This window comes from Ambystoma mexicanum, chromosome 5p (assembly GCF_040938575.1).
Source record: "Ambystoma mexicanum isolate Mex_15411 chromosome 5p, UKY_AmexF1_1, whole genome shotgun sequence".
NCBI classification, from domain to species: Eukaryota; Metazoa; Chordata; class Amphibia; order Caudata; family Ambystomatidae; genus Ambystoma; species Ambystoma mexicanum.
The window spans coordinates 22,552,074-22,573,425 of NC_090930.1; the positions used below are offsets into that span (position 1 = coordinate 22,552,074).

At 49.1% G+C, this 21,352-nt stretch overlaps 1 protein-coding gene across 3 annotated transcripts in view; it reads right to left on the minus strand.

The window, feature by feature from the left end:
- The window catches only part of OGT (O-linked N-acetylglucosamine (GlcNAc) transferase), an 810,702-nt gene that overhangs the window by 510,726 nt on the left and 278,624 nt on the right, over nucleotides 1-21,352 (minus strand). The window lies entirely within an intron of this gene.

Consider the following 21,352-nt stretch of genomic DNA (forward strand, 5'->3'; position numbering starts at 1 on the left):
GAGCCGCAGAGTGGTAGGCGGGAGGGGTCGCATGTAAATCCATGCCAGACCCATCCTGGAGAACAACAGTTACAGGTAACTAACTTATTCCTTCTCCAGCATGGGGGTCTGGCATGGATTGACATGCTTATTAATAAGTCTTAGTTACTTACCTGTAACTGTATTTCTCCAGCATTGGTATCTTTCATAGATTCACATGCTTGAATATTCCCCGTCGTCAGACTGGGAATCCTCGGTGATAAATTAAATAATAATAAAAACATTTTTTTTAAAATATATATATATATATACCTACACTACCACCTAGCAGTGCATGTACATAGCCCATTATAGCCTATGAGCCACTTCATTGTGTAGTCCCTCCACCTCACTTTGGTCCTTTATGGCCCCAGCCAATGAGGTGGCAGGGCTTAAGCTATATATATATATTTTAAAAAAAAAATTATTATTATTATTTAATTTATCACCGAGGATTCCCAGTCTGACGACGGGGAATATTCAAGCATCTGAATCTATGAAAGATCCAATGCTGGAGAAATAATGCATAGCAGTACACACATGCCAAACCACGGGAGGTGGCAAGGCTCAACATTAAGCATTCAACAACTCAACATTAAGCATCTGTTAACTCCTCACCAGGCTCACCTTCAGGTGAACATGTTGCGCAGCACTGATTGGCCGACTCTGGACTCCTTTCTGGAATCCCTGTCGACGCAGTATAATCTTGTGAAGGTACGCATGGACCTCCACATAGGAGCCCTGCAGATGTCCAGCAGGGGCCCACCAGACAGGAACGCCGATATAGCAGCGATCGCTCTGGTAGAATGGGCAGGCAGCGGTCGGTTTGCCAGCCGGAGAGCCACCTGGAAATGGAAGCCTTCGACAGGGCCTTCCCATGTTTCACAGGAGCAAAGCTCACAAAGAGCTGACAAGTTTTCGGGAAACACTGTGGGCCAAATAAAACTTCTAGCGCTCTAGCCACATCCAGCGAGTGCAAAGTCCTTTCAGACGGTGACGAAGGAGTCGGAAAAAAAAACACAGTTAACACCAAGTGCTTGTTTAGATGAAAGTCTGATGGCACCTTGGGCATGAAGGAGGGGTGCGTCCGCAGCACCACCCTTATGTCGTGGAAAGTCGAGTATGGTGGTTTTCAGGAGAAGGCCTGGATCTCCCCCACTTGTCATGCAGAGGTGATGGCCACGAGGAAAGCAGTTTTCGACAACAAATTTGAGTGGAACAGAATGCATAGGCCCCAACAGGGGTCCCATGAGCCTAGTAAGCGCCACATTTAGCTCCCATGCTGGAGCCTTCACAGGCGGGAACGAGCGGAAAAGTCCCTTGACGAATTTCTGTGCGACCACAATGAGGGTCGTCATGGGGATCTGGTGTACTGGGAGATAGCCACCAGATGAACCTTGGAGGCGTGAGTCAGCCCCGATTTGGCCAACGACAGCAAATATGGAAGTACCTGAGGGGGCCTTGACCTTCAGAGGGTCACTCTTCTGGGAAAGGCACCAAAATAGCAAATCTCTTCCACTTGAGTCCGTAGCATTTCAAAGTAGACGATGCTCTAGCCTTGGTGAGAACTTCCTTGCAGTCTGCCGGGAGATCTTAGCTACCAAATTCTAGCACTGCAGGAGCCAGGGATTCAGGTTCAGAGACCCTGAGGCGTGGTGAAGAATGGCGCCTCCTTCATGGCGAGAAGATCTCCAACCACTAGCAGCTTGACTGGTGGGGAGGCCGGCATGCTGAGAAGGTCCGGGTACCAGATATGCCTCTGCCACGCTGGTGTGACGAGGATCATCCAGCACCTGTCCCGTCTGAGACGACTGATGACTCAAGCCAACAATGGCAACGTCCCAAGGTCCCTGTCAGCTTCTCTGTCTACTTCACAGGCTGCATCATGAGATTCTGCAACAGCCAAACCCTCATTGTCACTGAGGCTGCTTCCCTGGATTATTGGACTGCCATGACTCTCTTACCATATTCTGTTTGGGTTAGTTCCCTCCTTGATTTACCTGTACTCCCTTCTCAGAGGGTACTCAACTCTTCCTGTCATGCTCTCATGTGAAGCATATCTATACTCACCTCTACCATCTGACTACCACTCTACATTCATTAACTACTGGTCTGCCATTTAACTTTTAAGTCAAACTTGGGTGTATTCTTGCATTTACTTGAAATTCAAACTTGGGTGTATTCTTGCATTTACTTGAAAGTCAAACTTGGGTGTATTCTTGCATTTACTTGAAAGTCAAACTTGGGTGTATTCTTGCATTTACTTGAAAGTCAAACTTGGGTGTATTCTTGCATTTACTTGAAAGTCCAACTTGGGTGTATTCTTGCATTTACTTGAAAGTCCAACTTGGGTGTATTCTTGCATTTACTTGAAAGTCAAACTTGGGTGTATTCTTGCATTTACTTGAAATTCAAACTTGGGTGTATTCTTGCATTTACTTGAAATTCAAACTTGGGTGTATTCTTGCATTTACTTGAAAGTCAAACTTGGGTGTATTCTTGCATTTACTTGAAAGTCAAACTTGGGTGTATTCTTGCATTTACTTGAAAGTCAAACTTGGGTGTATTCTTGCATTTACTTGAAAGTCAAACTTGGGTGTATTCTTGCATTTACTTGAAAGTCAAACTTGGGTGTATTCTTGCATTTACTTGAAAGTCAAACTTGGGTGTATTCTTGCATTTACTTGAAAGTCAAACTTGGGTGTATTCTTGCATTTACTTGAAAGTCCAACTTGGGTGTATTTCTGCATTTAACTTTTGGCCATTGATTGTAACCTGCTAGCCCAGTGACTGCTCAATACTGCTTTACTTGCTTACTCCTCCCTCTGCCTCTTCTCATTTCCACTCATGGCGCTTTATGTTTCTCCCATCTATTCCAACTGCTTCTATATCAACTAACCTTCCCTTCTCACTAAGTCTGGAAATTTAAAAAGGATATCTTGGCCTCCAACCTTGGACTCCCCATCGCTGATACCTATACAAGCGCCTCTTCCAGACAGACCCTTACCGACATCCTCTTTGTTGTTCCTTTGCCGGATCTATGGACCCCCATATGATCTCTGTGCTTTGTCCCGTCTCCTCCTCTCCCATTAATGGTGGCACTCACTGGGATGTCCTCATGGCTTCTTTCGACTCCTCCAGAGTCATCCTTAATGTCTACCTAAATGGCACGGTCATGGTCCTCAGGCCAATCTCCTCCTCTTCGATAGGCGTTTCCCCTTGCCTCATCAACTTCCTCTCATCTCCAGCTGTCCCCTCCTCTCACTTCCTGGCTACCTTACCCACTTTTTCCTCCTACTTTGCCACTCTTCAGGCTACCTCCACAACTCTGTAGGGCGTACCTCTGATTTGTACCCCTCCCCGGAAGGTCTTTAAGGCCGGCAACCTTCTTCATCTTGCCACTCTCAACTCTCGCTCTACTGTCAAACACACCTCCGACATCTGCCACCTCCTTGAAGAACTGGACCTTGATGTCCTCGGTCTTACGGAGACATGGTTCACGGCTAGCTCTGTCACAAGCTTTGACACTACTCCGAGGGCTACAAGATCCTCTCTGCACCCAGATCTTTCCTGAGTGGATTCCTGCCACCATCATTCCCATTCAGATTTACTCCTCTTTTGAATGCCTTGGTCTGCAGGCTCTCACTCTCTCCTAGCCACTCTCTTACTGTTGCAACTCTCTACCGGCCCCCCGGGCAAATCACCTCTTTTCTCTCAGAGTGGGCCGACCTCTCCTCCTCCCTCCTGGCCTCAACCACTCAACTCCTCCTCCTTGGTGACCTCAACATTCACCTCGATTCTCACTGTCCCACATCACTGCTCTTTCGCAACCTCTGCGATACCCTCTCCCTCTCTATCCTCCCCTCCGGCCCGACACACTCTGCAGGACACACACTTGATGTCCTGATCTCCCCTGGCCTCCCCCTCTCTATTCCTCTGACCAATCCTCTCTACTGGAGTGACCACTGCCTCCTCTCCTCCCATCTCTCACTCTCTTCTCCCCAAGCCAACCACACCCCAACACTTCCGCTTACCTTCTCGGACATCCGACCTATGAAGCGTGTATCAGCTGAGGCTTTCGCTGCCATCTTCTCTCCTCCTCCTCCTTCCCTGGATGATTCACACCCCGACACAACCCTGTCCCTTCTCTACTCTTCCATCTCTGATACTCTTGATGCTCTTGCCCCTGTCATGAGGATCCGCTTGAAGTCCAAAGCCAAGTGCAATTCCTGGTATGATTCCGACCTAGCTACACTTAAACGTAAGTGTAGGGTGGCTGAGAGGAAATGGAGGTCTTCTTGCTCACCCTCTGACAAACTGGCCTGTCGCCTGCTCCAAAGGCAATACCCACTCTGTCCGCACTAAGAAGAGAGCCCACATTCAAGCCTGTGTGTCTGCGGCATCCAACAACTCGGCCGAACTCTTTAAAATCTGCAAGGAGCTTGCCAACCCTGCAGCAGTCTCCTCCCCCTCCTCTTGCCTCCCAGGCTCTCTGCAATGCCCTTGCCTCGCACTTTCTCTCTAAAACCCAGGACATCCTGTCCACCCTCGCCTCCCCTCCCTCTCCTATTCCCTGTCAGTTTGTGCTTGGAGATCCCCCCCCTATTTAAGTACCCCCCCACCATCCTTCTCTTCCTTTCCTATTTTCTCCCCCGACGAGGTCGCTAGACAAGTCCGATCTATGAAAGCCTCGTCAAAACAGTTTCATCCCTGTTCCTCCAAAACCATCAGGGACCACATTGACACCCTCGCTCCTGCCCTTGCTGATTTTTGCAATCAATCGTTTGCCTAAGGATCCTTCCCCTCCCCCTCTGAAGCACTCCGTTGTGCATCCACTTCTCAAGAAACCCACAGCTGATCCTTCCTGTCCGGCAAACTATCGCCCAATTTCCATTACCCCCTTTCTGGGCAAACTCCTGGAAAAGCTGGCCATCTCAGCTTAACCTTCATTCAGATTCTGTTGGTTGTCTCCATGACCACCAGTCTGGCTTCAGAGCGGCCAGAAGCACGGAAACTGCTCTCCTCAATATCCGTGAAGATCTGCTCTCCAACCTTGATTCTAACATTCCCTCTGTCCTCATCCTTCTTGATCTCTTCTGCCTTCGACACGGTCAACCACACCATCCTGCTCAACCGTCTCTGTGATAATCTGAGTATCACTGATCAGGCTCTGGCCTGGCTGACCTCTTTCCTCTCAGATCGACCCTCCCAGGTCCAACTTGGGTCCTTCCTTTCATCTATCTTCCTCTCTACCTGTGGGGTTCCCCAGGGGTCTAACCTCTCACTCTGGCTTTTCAACCAATACCTGGCAACTCTCGCTCACTGCATTGCCGTTTTCTGCTCAAATTTCCAGTGCTACGCTGATGACAACTCATTTTCTGGCTGCCCTCGGCCACCTCCTCTCCCTCTCTCATCTGACTGCCTAACTGCAATTCGAAATTGGTGTGCCGCCAATGATCTTTGTCTGAATGCCAGCAAGACTGAGATCCTCCTCATCGGCACACCATCTCCATCCTTTTGCCTCACTCTCTGGCCGGCCTCCCTTGGCCCTCCTCCTACCCCTACCTGCGAGGCTAAGAACCTTGGCGTCATCTTTGACTCCACACTTTCCTTCTCGGCCCATATCTCTGATGTCTCTAAAAATTCAAACTTCCGACTGCACCTCCTCAGAGGTATTCTGCCTTTCCTCTCCTTCCCCCAGAAGCTCATGGTATCCCAAACTCTGGTTCTCTCTAGCTTGGACTATTGTAACAGCCTCTTTCTAAATCTACCTGCCTCTACTCTCCGCCCTCTACAACTTATCCAGAACAGGACTGCGAGACTTGTCCTTGGGCTCAAGCCCTGGGATCGTACCTCTCCAGCTTTGAAATCTCTCCATTGGCTCCCAGTGGATGCAAGGGTTACATTCAAAAGCCTCTGCATTGTCCACAAGTCTTTCTAGGGCCTGGGTCCAAAATACCTTCAACTAACCCTCTGCAAATACCTCCCCTCTCGAGCTCTTCGCTCCTCTAACTCCCGCAGGGTCAGTCGTTTTTCAAAGAAACAAGCTGGCGGTAGATCTCCATCTTCGGCCGGGGCCTCCCTCTGGAACAGCCTCCCTGCCACTCTAAAACTTGAGGAGAACCATCTCCGGAAGCAACTCAAAACCTTCCTCTTTGCTTCTGCCTTCGCTCCCCTTCTCCCCTGCTGATCTGCTCTCTTGGCACTGTGCACCTGGCCACCCTCTGTCTCCTGGGCCCAGGTACCTGCTCACCCCGCCACCTTCCTGCACTGCCTCCTGGCCACCCCTTGCACTGGGGACTGTATCTGTACCCATACAGCCCCCCACCTCATCTTTCTTCTTTTTCTGCACTTATTTAGACTTACCCAGTCTGCTGCCTTAACCACAGCACTTGCCACTTGCTGGCTGCACTACCAAAGTTTGCCTCAATTTTCTATTTATTTTATTTATCTGCGCTCCTCGGCTTCTGCACTTTCCACTCTCCCCCTTCCATGCACTTTTTCCCTTTTCCCTTTCCCATGCACTTGCGCGTTCTCAATGTCACTGGGCCTAGTAAGATCGTTTTTATGTTGTGCTGTGTTCTCCCTTGTTCCCCTCCCTTGCCTAGTCGCGCTCTGAAACACTTGTGTACGAGCGCGATACAAATAAAATATATCATATAACGTAGGAAACTCATACAGAAAGAGGCCTTTCCAGGGGAATGAGAATGCGTCCCCCATGCTCCCCTGCTGGGGCAACCTTCTGGCAAACAAGTCGATCTGGGGATTGCCCCATTTGAGGAACAGGTTCTCCACTAGGTCCTGCCGAAGTTCCCACTCGTGGGAAAAGCGGAGCTCCCTGCTCAGAGAGTCGGCTACCGTGGTGTTCTTCCTGCCAGATGAAATGATGTTTAACAACCCCTGAGCGCCGGCCCAATGCCATAAACCCTACGCCTCTTTGGACCGCGCTGGGGATCTGGTGCCGTTTCTGGCTGTAAAACATTGTGGTGGTATTGTCTGAATACCCGCACCACCTTGACCTTGAGGAACGGCAGGAATGATTTGAGGGCACAAAACACAGCCTGTAGCTCCAGAACATTGATGTGCAACGTCTTCCCCTCCGGCAGCTACAGGCCTCTAGCATGAAGACTTCCGGCGTGGGTTCCCCATCCTTCCAGGGAAGCATCCGCCGTGACAGTCTCCTGGTGCGGTGGGGCCTGGAAATCCTCTCCTGCGGTCAGATGAGAGCGCATCCAGTCACCTTATCGTCCAAGGGAACCACTCGTTGAGCGTGATCCTGTCACAGAAGCTTCCAGATACCTGATTCCAACGGGTGTCGAAAAACTACTGCAGTGGGCGCATCCGTAACCTGCAGAGTTTTGATGAGATCAATGCATGACATGCCGAGCAGAGACTTGGTCCTCACCGTGGTGATCTTCAGAGCGAGCAGCCGTTGCTCCTAGCCCAGGATGCCAGCTACTCTCTCCTCCGACAGTGATGGCATGACGTGTTGCGCCGCGATCCCAGAATCAGTGCGTCCGGCGATTGTGTCAAGGAGGACTTTGCATAATTCGCTGAGGACCCCAGATCCGTCAGTAAGCGGGCAGTCCTCACACTGTGTGGTTGACGGCGATGCCCCTTGAGCTGGCCTAGATGAGCCAATCGTCCAAGTAAGGGTAGACGTGGATCCCTTGTAGTCGCAGATGGGCCGCCACCGGCGCCAGGCACTTGAAGACTCTGGGCGCCGACTTCTGTCCAAAAGGAAGGTCCTTGAATTGGTAATGCTTCCCCAAAACGAAGCACTGAAACTTGCAGTGTTCCTTGTGAAAGGGGATGTGGAAGTATGCACCCTCCAGATACAATGACGACAGAAAATCTCCCTCTTCTAGCTGTCCAAGCATGTGTTGAAGAGTGACCATTCAGAACTTTTATGTATTTGTTTAGTCGACGTAGGTCGAGAATGGGCCTCCAGCAGCCGTTCTTTCGCACGAGGGAGTACCTTGGAACAAGCTCTATCGCCCCTTTCTTTAGCATGGCTCGAACCTCCAGCAGCAGCTGAGGGATGTGGTTTTCCTGCTGGGCCATCAGTGGTATTTGGGGACACTTCCGTTGGAACTCTAGAGTGTCCGTGGGTGAGAGCGTCCAGCACCCAACTGTCGGTGGCGATGGAATTCCACGCGCTGATGAAGTTTGCCAGTCGGCCTCCCACTGGGGTGCACGGGTGGGGGTCCAACGTCACAGCCGGTTCATTCTTGCTTGGAGATCGACGGGCCACCTTGGGGTCCCTGGCGACGATGGCGTCCTCCAAAGGCTTTGGAGCAGCCCTTGTTGTCTCTTGGGCCGAGGAGCGGGAGGGTTGGCGGTAAGAAGAGGAGCCCCGGCCATAACCCTACGTAGGAAACGGACTTGCCGAGAGGAACGAAAGTACTGCCGTCGCTGCCGTAGCATGCCCAGGGCACGTGCCATCTCAGTGTCCGCCTTGATGGTCTGTAGAGAGCCATCTACAGCCTTCCTGAAAATATTGTCTCAGTTAAAGGGCATGTCCAAAACCCTTGTCTGGGCCTCCTGTCGAAAGTTGGTGGCTTTGAGCCAGCCACGGCGGCAAACGCCATTGCCCATCTGGTGGAAACCCACGTCTGCGATGTCCATGACCACCATGACTAAGGTCCGACACCACCTCGCCCTCTTGTAGCATCACCTACACCTCTGACCTCTTATCGTCGGGAAGGAAGTCAAGCAGAGGTACAAGCTTGAACCACATCTCTTGGTCGTAGCGTGCTACGACAGCAAGGGCATTGGAGGCCTTGATGGTCGTCGCTGCAGAGTAGATAACTCGCCTTCCCATTGCATCCAACTTCTTACCCACATTGTCAGGCGGGGTGGACGCTGCCGAAGGCATAGCACCCGACAACAACTTCTTGGACGCTGCAGAAACCGAGTCAGGCGACGGCTGGGCTTGCAAGCACTTATGCGCGGAGTCCGGCACCCTGTACTTATCTAAGCAGTCCCTCTTTGCTGGGGCCGTAAAAGGGTACTTCAAGAGCACCAGTCCATCCCAAATGCCATCCAAGAGTGGGACTGAAAGGATGATCTTCCTCTTCGCCTTGCGGCGCTGGTATCAGAAGCTTTACTTCTCCTCTGGTGCGAGCTGGAAGAGATCTGATGCTCTGGAGATCATTGTATGGAACAATCCTATATCGACAAGAGGAGAGGATCTGGGCCAAGGCGACGCGAGTACCCCATCCCGTCTTCTTCATCCGTACCCGTCGCTGTGTCCGACCCAGTCGCACCTGTGGAGGGCAGCAGAGAAGGCGGCAAGGAGGCAGCGGGTGACTCTTACTCTTCTTGGATGGCCGACCACCTCTCCCTCTCATCCCCTCCCCCCCATCAGCAGCGTGGCGGTTGGCACCAGCGCCGCTGGGAGAGCAGGCGGCGGTGCCACCATCCTCTTTCTGCATCTCAGATACGAGTGTATGAAAGGTGATGATCTAGTAATGATCTCTAGGTGGCAGGTGCAGTGTAGGGACAGGCAGCCGGGGCGTAGAAGCAGGTCTAGGGCCCTAGTTGTCCCGAGGCCCATTGTCGCCTTCCTCAATGGTATCCCCAGTCTTGGTCACCCTCCTCCTACATGGTCTGTAGGTAGATTAATTCTTCCTCCTCCACAGATGAGATATCCTTTCCCTGGAGGACTTAAACGCCCCCCCTCCCTTCTTTGCGGCCAGAGGGGACGGTCTTGGGAGATGACCGGCACCAGCTTCTCCGGGGTCTTCTCAATGGGCTGGAATGCAGCCTCCCTCCTGGGATGGACACTTGCCTTCGGAAGGGCGCCCTGCAGATCCGCCCCGCTGCCTTCGAAAGGGATGCCATCACCAACTCAATGGAAGAAGCTGCCTTCGTATGGTGCACCTGGGCTTTCACGGACAGGCCAGGCGCCTAGTCCTGCTTGGCCTTCGTGGTCGCCTCAGGCACCTTTTATCCTGCTTGGCATTCTCCTTAGGGGTCGGAGGACCGGTCCCCCTTTGGTCTTCTCCGCCGAGGGCAGGACGGATGCTGTGCCCCGTCTGGCCTTCTCCTTGATCGAATCTGGGGCCACCTTCAGCTTGCCCGGGTGATCAGACTTCCTCTTGGATTAAGATCCGGAGCGTTGACTGGAGACCAATGCAGCTGGGGATGTCAAACGCGCCCTGCCCGCCGCACTGGTGGTTGGCCTTTTGTTGGACCCCCATGGGAGGGACGCCCTCAAAGAACTTAGAAGCCCGCTCAGCTTTCCCGGATCCGGGAGAGGCATGCTGCTGGGAACCACCCGGTGCAGAGGCCTTGGCCTGCAGCCACTCCTCCTCCAGTTTACGCCGATCCTTCAACGTGCGTTTCGAGAGTTCATGGTAAAACGCACATTCCACCTCCTTATGCATTGGGTAAAGCCATTACAGGCACTGGAAATGTTTGTCCATGTAAACATTCCGCAAACCGCAGTCGGAGCAAAGCTTGAAAAGGGAAGGGGAATCCTTCTCGTCCGACATGACCCATATGGTTTAGGCCTTGAAGAATCTTCTGGAAGAAACTCGAAGAAATCCACCGGTTATTCGGAAGAATGATCGATGGAGCACAAGGCTCAGCTGACCGAAAAATGGAGTAAAAATCTTCCAAAAAGTAAAAAACGCAGTAAAAGCTCGAGAGCCAAGCATGAGGACGCCCAACACTTGAACGTGTGGTAAAAATCTGAAGATGGTTGCCTGAGGAGGGGCTTAGGTAGAGGGCAGTCATTGGCTGAGGGCAGTATGACTCCAAGCTCAGTGATTGGTTGTTAGGAGAAAGACAGTTCAGAATTGAAAGACTGATTTTTTTTTTTTACCGGGGATTCCCAGCCTGACAACGGGGAATATTCATGAGCACGTGAATCCATGCCAGACCTCATGCTGGAGGCTGAGCAGTTCGGCGAACCACAGTCTCGCTGGCCAGCAAGGAGACATCAGAGTGACGCTGATGTGGCAAGCTTTATCTTGCGGATTACCATGTGTATCAGGGGTGTAGGAGGAAAGGCATAGGCTGTCAGGCCTCCCCACCGGATCTGCAATGCATCGCCCAGGGAGCTGGGGCCCTGCCCCTGCCAAGGCGCAAACTGATTGTGTATAGGCGCTATACAAATAATCAATGTGTTTCAAAGCGCTTCAAGGAGGGAGGGATCAAGGAAGAATACAGTTACATTCTTTCAGGTCCTTGAAACAAATTAGAATGTAAAAAAACTATCATATCATAACAGATTGTACAAGTGCAGGGAACAATAAGTGGTAGAAAGAGAAGGGAAGGGAAAAAAGGAGAACAAAACAAGCAGTAGCATTACTATGCCTGGCGACAATTGTTGCAGTGCAAGAGTTACAGGAGGAGGGGAAGGGGACGGGGGAAGTGGAGAGAGCGAGGAGAAGAGGAAACAAACTAGAGACTACAAGAAGGTCGGAAGACCGTTCAGAGTAGTCAAGGGAGGGAGGGGGAGAGGAACAAGGAGGGAAAGGCGGGTCGGACAAGCTGCTATCAGAAGTCAGGGGACAATGATAGTAGTAAGTGCTATGAGAAAGAAGTGGTGAAGGAGGGGGGAGGGGGCGGGGTAAGTGGCTGATTGAACAGACGGCTACGACTTACTATGCCTGACGGCAATTGGTGAAGTGCCAGCCTATAGCCAGGAGATGGGTAGGAAGAGGGGGGGCAGTGAAAAAAAGCAGGCGCTACATATTTCTATGCCTGACGGCAATTGGAGTAGGGCCAGACTTTAGACAGCAAGAGGGTAAAGGGATAAGGGGCAACCAAAAATAGTCAGAGTGGGAAGTGGAGTATTGAAGAGAGAGAAAAGTTAAGATAGGGAAGCAGGGGGTTTCGGAGGGGGGGGGGGGTAAAATCACAGCACAGAGGCAAGGGGGGTATGGGCTTTGGAGGAAGGGGAGGACATGACAATTTCCGGGGGGCGTAGGGGCAACAGAGTCACGGGGGGAGGAGGGGAGTGAGGGAAGACATGACAGGATCATGGGGGGAGTGAGGCACAGGGACAGTCACAGGAGGAGCGAGGGGAGACATGACACAGGGGGAGTGGGGCACAGAGAAAAGGCACTTCCTTTTCTTCCAGGAGGCGAATAATTTCACAGACGGTGGCCCCATGCGTTGAAGATCGCCTGCATTACCTGGTCCTTCCGAGTGCCATTCTTAATTGTCCGCTCCCAGTCTGCTGAGCCTGTCCGCCTCCAAGTTGGCTTCCCCGGGAGGTGGCTGGCCATGAGGCCAACGTTCTCCATGGACCATTCCCACATGCTGACCGCCATGCTGCACAGTGGAGGGGACCTGGTACCCCCCTGCTTGTTGACATAGTACATGCTGGTGGATGTGTCGGTCTGGATAAGGACGGACTTGCCCCCAATGAGAGGAAGAAAAGCCCCGAGAGCTAACCAGATATCCCCAAACTCCAGCCAGTTGATGTGTGATACCTGCTCCTGTCGGGTACACACTCCGTGAACGGTGTGGCTGTCCTGCGTGGCACCCCACCCCTCCAGGGAGGAGTCCTTAGTGATCGCAATCTGCGTGGGCGGCTGCGGAAGGGCCTGCCCACCCGCAGGTTGCAGCCCCTGGACCACCATGAGAGGTCTGGGTGGAGAAAAGGAGGTATGCTGATGAGCTCTGCTTGGGAGCCCCTCTCCCGATTCCATTAGGCTGCAAAGTGCAGCTGTAACCTCTGCATCCTGAGTCTCGTGTGCGGCACGGCCAGGAGGACCAAAGTCATACCACCTAGTAAGTGTTGGTACCACCAGGCCGAGATCACTGCTCTGGTAAGGATGCAAGTAGTGGCTCTCGATAGCCGTTATCTTGTCCTCTGAAGGAAGGACCCTCTCAGAGCTCGTATCCCAGATGAGGCCGAGGAAGGTGAGGCTCTGGGTGGGCTGCAGCTGCGACATCTTGAGGTTGATCGTAAACCCCAGGTCGTGCACTGCTCATAAATGCACAGGAAGTGTGATTAACCCCCTCCTGATATCTCGCCCTGACGAGCCAGTCATCCATGATCGGGGAGAAATGGTGGCCCTGAATAGGGCTGACACCGCATTTATGAATGAATACCCTGGGGGCTGAGTTGAGGGCAAAAGGTAGCACCTTGTACTGGAAACGGCAACCCATAATCCTGAAGCGCATGAAGGAGCAATGTGGCTGCCAGATCGGGACGTGTAGATAGTAGTCCTTCAGATCCAGGAAGCACATCCAGTCTCCCCTATCTAGGTTCCCTGCAATGAGTGCTGGCGTTACCACCATGAACTTCTGAAGAGGGAGAGAGAGGTTGAGGGTGGATAGGTCCAACAACTCTCAGGCCAGCCTGGTTCTTTTGTATGGAGAAAATCCTGGAATAAAAGCCCAATCGTCTCTGGAGGCTGGGACTTTTTCCACTGCTTAGCTCTCGGCGAGCGACTGGATCTCCGCCAACAGAGTTGCTTTCCCAATCTGTGGCAGGGGAGGAAGGAGGAGGAGAAGACAACAGGTACCCCGAGGATACTACAGAGGGGATTCAGGGGTTCGTGAAGTTCTGGCGCCAAAGTTGCACCTGAAAGGCAAGCCTGCCCCCCCACTGAAGACACGTGGACCCGAAAGGGACGTGTCATGCTTTCTTCCTTCTGAGGCTGTCAGGTTTTCACATTATGTACCTCACATTTCCAAGGGCCCTAGGAGATTCGGGCGTATCCGACATTTCTGGAGAACTAGAAGGGGAGGTTTAATTAAGTATTAGATAAACTCTGGTTTGAGTGTAGTAATTTTCATTTTAAAGTTTGTTCATCTTCCCTTAACTAATTTTCACTTAGAAAGATGAAATTCTCCCAAGCCAAGATGGTGGAACACCTTTCCAGCAGTGATTGGTTTAGATTACAGCAGTCAGCATTGTGTTGTCATTTGGAATGTTCACTTTAGTTCTAAACTGCCTTTCATTAAAGTTTCTACCCGAGTAGGTCATGTTTTTAGTTAGCTTCAGTAAATAAAGTTAGTTTCCACAAGATAGTTGTAGACTACTTAATATTATTAGTTTTCAGTATAATAACCCAGTCTTACCCAGTCATAGTTAGAAGACTTCAGCAGAAGAAAGACAAACACAAGAAGCATCTGATGGCAGTGTAGCTGAGTATCCAGTCCTCAAGAAAAGGACTAAGCTAAGTGATCATCTGGAAGTTTCAGTGTTTATTGTAAAGGATTCAAGAATTCGTAATTTACAACTTAAATTATTTAACTGAATTTTGGAACTGTTAATTTTATATTTTGGGTTTTTAATGTACGTTTTTATTTCACGTGTATTTTTGAATAATTATTAATAAAGGCGAGCGGTTCAGATTCGCTGTGTTTCTAACTTATAAAACATTTCATTAACGTTGCTAACTTTGTATCATCTACGGGCGCGAGACGTGAGCAAGCAGTCAGCGCATATTGCTTTTGTTTTTGATGCACGCGTGTAAAGAAAAGGACCCTACGACGTTGTGCGTGTCGCGGCCATTTTGTAAACTATTTCGTGCGTGCGTCGCGGCCATTTTGGAAACAACATTGTGCGTGCGTCGTGGCCATTTTGGATTTCAATTATTTTTGTTTATCTCCGCAACGCTTCGTACAAGAGACTTTGGAGTTGGCAGACCTTTCAGTTGAAGGTTATTATTTTCCGAATTTAAATACTTCTTACAGCCTAATGGGATATTTCATCTTCTAATTCAGCACCAGGTATTTTCATAAAGAAAAGAACAATATTCTAAGTATTTTTTCAAAGTTACTAAAGATTAAGAAATGATTAAGCAGTAAATCTTTTTTTGGGAATTTTATTTAAGGACAAATATTCGTGTGCTAAAGGAAAAAGATTTAAGGTGAAAGAACGAATTTATGAAGAAGTTCAGTTCTGGATTGGACATAACAAATCTTGGTTAAGAAAAGCATTTACAGTAGTCTGCAGTCTATTTGAAAAACACATAAGGAAACAGCCTAAAAGCTATAAAGCTTAGGCTACAGGTAACTAGAACAGTGTTAAGAAAGTTTTAGTCATGTGTAGGGAGTTAGAAAATATATTTAAAAAGATTGCCTTCTCATTTTAGATTCTCTACTGTATAAACACAAAATACATTCCTGTGAAGATAGACAGAAGTGCCAGCAGCAAGAGTTCCTGTATTTGATTGTTTTCTCCATTCCCCTTGGGTTTGCCTGTCCAATAGTTTTATAGTTACAGGATTGTTGGGCTGGCAGGCTTAGGGGGTCTGGAGGGCCGGCTTCACTCCTGCAGGATCCTTCAACAACAGTTTCTGACAGAGGCTGCTGCTGCAGAGGGGAACTGGAAGAAACCCTTGCTCTCCACCCGCCCCTTTTTGTTGTTTGCGCCGGTGCCGACTGGGCGAGCGGTCAGGTTGTCTCAACCTACAGAGGTCACTGCACTCCAACAAGTGTGCAACCTTGAGAGCAGGGCGGAGGAAACAGAAGGAAGGGTGCGCAGAAAAAATATCTGCATTGCGGACTCCCGCAGGCAGTGGAGAGCCCCGACCCGATTAATTACATTGAGAATTTACTGCTGCAAGAGATTAGAGCAGGTTCGCTTACCCAGGGGTTCGCAGTGGAAAGAGCACCCAGGGCCCAGATGAGGAATCCACCGCCGGGGCTCCCCCCAGACCGATCAATGCTAGAATTCGAAATGACAAAGTTAGAGGGAGAATTCTTGAACATTTTTTCGCAAAAGAGGTGCTATCAGTAGGGCGTCAGCAACCATAATGGCATACCCTGACAACACCTTCCAGGTACACAAACAGTTAAGCTACGTGGCGATCAAGAGACGGTTACGAGAGTCTGGCTTTAAATACATGCTGCTGTACCCGGCAATATTGAAAGTACTGCATAAGGATAAGGCTATTTTCTTCGAGTCTCCAGCGGATGCAACGAATTGAGTGGACATTCAGAATTTCCCGGCGAAAGCAGATGACCAGACGGAGACCGGTGGTGGTAAGTGAACCTACGTTGAACCTAACATAGCTAATTTGTAAGCAGGGCACGATACGCACAAGTGGACAGGAGGGTGCAGGCCGGATAAGTACGACGGCGCTTCTTTGACACGGGCTTGCACTATGCAAGGGTGTTAGTAACCACATAGAAGAACAAGTTCCTCTTACCTGGTAACGTTCTTTCGATGGGATGGTCCGACAACGTATTCCATATCTATGACAGGTAATCAGCACAGCTGTGGTGATTACCTGTCATAGATGTGGAATACGGAGGACCCAATCGCCTCGTAACTATGATACGGACATCTGGACTAAAATATAAGCTGTAACATGGGTCGCCTGCGTGCTATGTGTACAGAAGTGCTTAAGATATACGAATGGGTAGTAAATTGTGGCACTAGTGCAAGAGACATGGAGGGGACGCATTCTCACCCTAGTAGTTTAGTCGGGATACTAGTAGAGCAGTATCCCCCTGCAGAGTTCTCAGTACCGGCAGAGGCCGTGAAAGGGACTAGATGCGGGGGTCGCCTGAGATCCAGGGATGGAGCTCGGCAACAGTTGGGGTTGTGGTGGGAGGTGGGAAAGTTGGGAAGGGTAAGGGGGAGGAAGGGGTGGGAGTTTGGGGAGTTAAAAGGGAGCGAGACTACAAACACATCGTTAGGCAGAGTTTGTATGCAGTACCCTTTGGGACCACTACACACAACTAAGCCTACAGGTGTAAACAAAACCAACCTTTGGTATAAGTCAGTACTGCACAGTTTTTGGTAGCTGAGCAGCCAGGCTCATCTCAAGAGGGCATGTGAGCTGTAAGGATGTTACAGAGGTCTACAATCACAGGTATTCCGATAAACTCTTACACTCAAGGTTTCTTGGTTAAACACTTATTAATTTATTCAACAGTCGGTTATAAAACATTCACTAGAAGGAGGCAGTTAAATATACATCAATACACTTCAATACTATACTCGTTAAGTTTCTAGGGTATTCAAACTACTTTGAAGGAGGAGAAAAAAGTAATAGGTACAGAAAGTTCACCAGAAGAGTCAATTCAATTTAATAGGATAGGCCAAAGTGAATTGCCTAAAGACTTGGATAGGTAAAAACGGTTCTGGCAAGTAAACTGTAAAGTCTCTGTAGAAATTCTTAGAAGTAGTTTGGAAGCAGAAGAATTATACGTTGGGTCACAAGCTGATTAGGCCTGCTAGTTGCAAATGTTTCAATAAGTACTCCATCTCGTTTCACAGTACCTTTCAAATGAAGAAAAAAGATGCAGCTGAAGACTTCTGTTCCTGCAGATCTCGCTGTTTGTGAGCCTTAGTCGTGGGACGAGAGTGAGGACGTCGGGGCACCCCTGCACTGGGGCTGGATGAAAAGCTGGCACTTGGCAAATCTTCAGCAGCAAGGCTTCACCGGGCAAGCCAACGGTCCGGGAGTTGCAGCAGCCGTTCTCTTCAAGCTAGTCTTCGGTTCACTTGTTCCAATGGTCGACTCGGCCTTCCAAGCCAAGAGACTCACCTTTTTTCCAGTTTCCTCCCATTCATTACAGCCTAGCTGCCACTCGGCCAGTCAGCCAGCCAGCCAATAACGCCAGAGTGCATTTGGGTCTCCTAGGAGACTAAGCACAGAGTTTCGGACACCTTCCTCACTTCCTGCCCACCCCAGACACTTGGGCGCCAGAGGCTGTCTTCAGTCCTGAAGCCCACCAGAGGCGATGAAACAAAGGGACCAAACCTGGTTTGGGGCACAGAGCAAAACTCTAGAAGGACCTTTCCACAAAGAAACAGCAAAAAAGAAGACCGGACCTGTTCTTACAGAGGGGGCTCAGACGTCATCTTGAAAAACATGGCTCCCGGGATTTAACGCTACCAGTGGTCGCGGTCGGGAAAAATCATGGTAGTTCATTGTAGAACCACTGTCACCAGCCATTTCGATAGGAAAGGGTAGCATTTGACAGCTACATGAGTATTTAGACACAGGATACTAGGTAACACCTCCAGCACTCTATTGTAAGATAGTGTGTGTGCTGGGTCTAGGAATTTAAAAAAGACTAGTAAAGTCAATTTCACTTTAATTACTCTGGGAAACAGTAGTTTATCCCAGAGAAGTTATTTTACCTAGTTAAAGCCTGAAAAGGTTTCCCTGTGCCACTGCACTGAGGGTGCTGTGTGACGCACATGAAAGGATGATGCCTATGGAGTTGTCCAAAACTCCATAATCAAAGAAACAAACACAGAAAACAAACAGAATTAAGAAGTTCAAAGTCCCAAAGTTTAGCAAAAGAGCTGGATGGCTCCAAGGTTGGAGGAATTGGCACATTTATGAGAATTCTTCCTAACACACAGGCCACAGAGTAAGAAGAGGAGGGCGGGGACAGAGATGGGAGGGGTAGGATATGTTTAAGGTGGGAGACCTGAAGATTGTGACCTGGAATGTGAGGGGGTTAAATAGCTACATTAAAATGAATATGGTCACGATGTACTGGAGGAGAGGTGGTAACACAAATGGAAGGGGGCGACATACTTTGCGTATGCTAGAGGGGCCATTACATGGGTAGCACCACACGTCCCATTTAAACTGCTGCAGTCCACTACAAAGATGGCAGGATGGTGTTAATAAAAAGGGATGGCAGAAAATAGACAGGCGAGTATCATCAACGTTTATGCCCCTTAACAAGACACCACAGGCTATTTTAGTAACTTCTATACTAAGATAAGCTCATATGGACGGGGCAGTTATATGGTGAGGGGTCTTCAACTGCACCTTGGACCCAAAGAATAGATAGGTCAGATGGGAAGGCCGGAAGCCAAGCCCCAGTAGCCAACGCCCTAGGTGCCTTGTTACGCAATTTTCGGAATTGTTTTTTTTTTTTTGGGAAACTTTATTTACAAAACTATAAAATCATACACATTACAATACACTCCATAAGACATTTAAAGTACTTGAAACCATCAAAACACATTTTATTTAAAAACAACTAATTACATTGAAGCATATAACCACACATAGCCCCCAGCCTAATTCACCACATCCCCGGTCACCTCCCCCCAGCCCCTATTTACATAAGTACAACACCAAGTCTAGTATAGCTGAAGAAATTTACCCCACATTTTCTCAAATAAAACCAATTTCCCTTCCCTTCTGTAAAGTGTCCTCTCCATAGCCGCCAAGTCATGCATTTCAGTCAACCACGTCTCAATATTCAGAGTCATTACCGACTTCCAGTTCCGCAAAACAATTTTCTTACCGATCATTGCCCCTCGGAACAACCACTTCTTCTGATTCTGAGTAAGATCCTCCAGAGACTCATCACCCCCCAATATCACCATTTTGAAATCCAAAGCAGGTAAACCCTCAATCACCACATCGCACACCCGACCAACCTCACCCCAGAAAAATCTCACCAACCTGCAGTCCCACAGCATGTGCTCCAACGTACCTGCCACATGAATACACCTCCAACAATCCGAGCTCTCCGACATCCCCCTACTCACCATTCTCTCCGGTGTCCAAAAAACCCGATTAAGAATCTTTATCTGTCTCGACCTCTCCGTGAGCCCCAAAGAACATAACTTAACATTTTCACACATCCTGTGCCACGAATCCTCAGAAATAGCCGAACCAATTCTCCTACCCCACTCCTCTCTAAGCAAGTCATTACCATTGTAGTGCGACACAATCTCTTTATAGACTCGACTGGCCAGGCCACCTTCCCTCCCAATCGGTTTCCTAGTAAACAAACACAGATCAATTTTACTGTCAAAGTCCACAACCCCAATTGCCCGTTTCAGCTTCATATAATCTGAGATCTTAAAATTCTCTATGTCAAAGTGTCGCTGCAATTCCCTTGCAGACATCCAAATACCATTCTCAAACAGATCAGCCACCCACCGCACTCCACCCAAAAACCAATCTGCCCAAAAAACCACATTACCATTGATCCGAATAGCAGGATTAAACCACAACGACGCACCAGGTTCTCTAAATGCGTCCACACCCAAACATTCACAAATACCTTTCCATGCGCTCCTCAAATTCTCAATCAGCGGATCTTTCCCACACTTCTTTTTTGAAACCGAAGTCAAGACCGCCCGCGGAGTCAACGGTCCAACAAAGCTAGTCTCAGCCTCCATCCTGCAATTCATCCACGAACGGAACCAAAAAAATCAGACATGAAGGCCAAGTGGTAGGCCCTGAAATTAGGAACCCCTAAACCACCCTCATTTAATGGCAGTTGTAATTTCCACAACTTTAATTTTGGAGGCTTCTTATCCCACAAAAATTCTTGAAGCATCCTGTCCAAATCCTTCCAAAATGAAGATGGTAACACCAAAGGAAGCATACCCAGAACATAATTAATCCTTGGGGCTGAGATCATTTTCAGGGCGTTCACCTTGCCCCACAGCGAGAGATTCAATAAACCCCATCTGTCAAGATCAACCCTCAACCCACTGCATACTGATTTCGTATTTTCCGAGATCAAGTCTCTAACCACGGGAGATAACCACACCCCCAAGTACCGCATCTTAACAGGACACCAACGAAATCCCAGGCCCACCATAAATCTCTTGTCCACAAAAGGTGTCAAAGGCATAACCTCCGATTTAGTCCAATTAATCTTAAATCTTGAGCACAGCTGAAAATCAGCCATAATCCCTATATGCACCGGGACAGACCTCTCCAGATCATCCAGAGCCAACAGCATATCATCTGCAAACAGCCACATTTTTTGTTTCAAACCCCAACTCGAAAGTCCCACCACCTCATCTGCCTCCCTAATCGCCTCAGCTAATGGTTCTATGGCAATCACAAATAATAGCGGCGACAAAGGGCACCCTTGTCTAGTTCCTCTCTCCAGCACAAACCTCCCAGATCGCAAACCATTAGTGTTAACCTCAGCCGTGGGAGCAGCATACAGCAGCCTAATCCAAGAAACAAATTTCGCGCCGAAACCCATCCTTGACAAAACCGAAAAAAGAAAATCCCAATTTATTCTGTCGAAGGCTTTCTCAGCATCCAACGACAACATAGCACAATCTCCCTGACGTCCCTCCGATTTTGAAATAGTATTCAATACCTTCCTAATGTTACTAGAGGTCTTCCTACCTTTTACAAATCCAGATTGGTCAACATGAATCAGTGTCGGGAACAGATTTTCAATCCGAATTGCCAATAATTTTGCCAGAACTTTGTTATCAACATTTAAAAGACTAATAGGTCTGTAACTTGCGGGCAGAGTATCATCCTTTCCTTTCTTCCGAAAAACAGAAATCATAGCATGCCTAGTAGAATCTGGTAGGACACCATTATCAAACGACTCCAAATACATGTCTCTTAAGAGCCGAAGTGCCGATTGAGGGAGCAATCGATAAAATTCA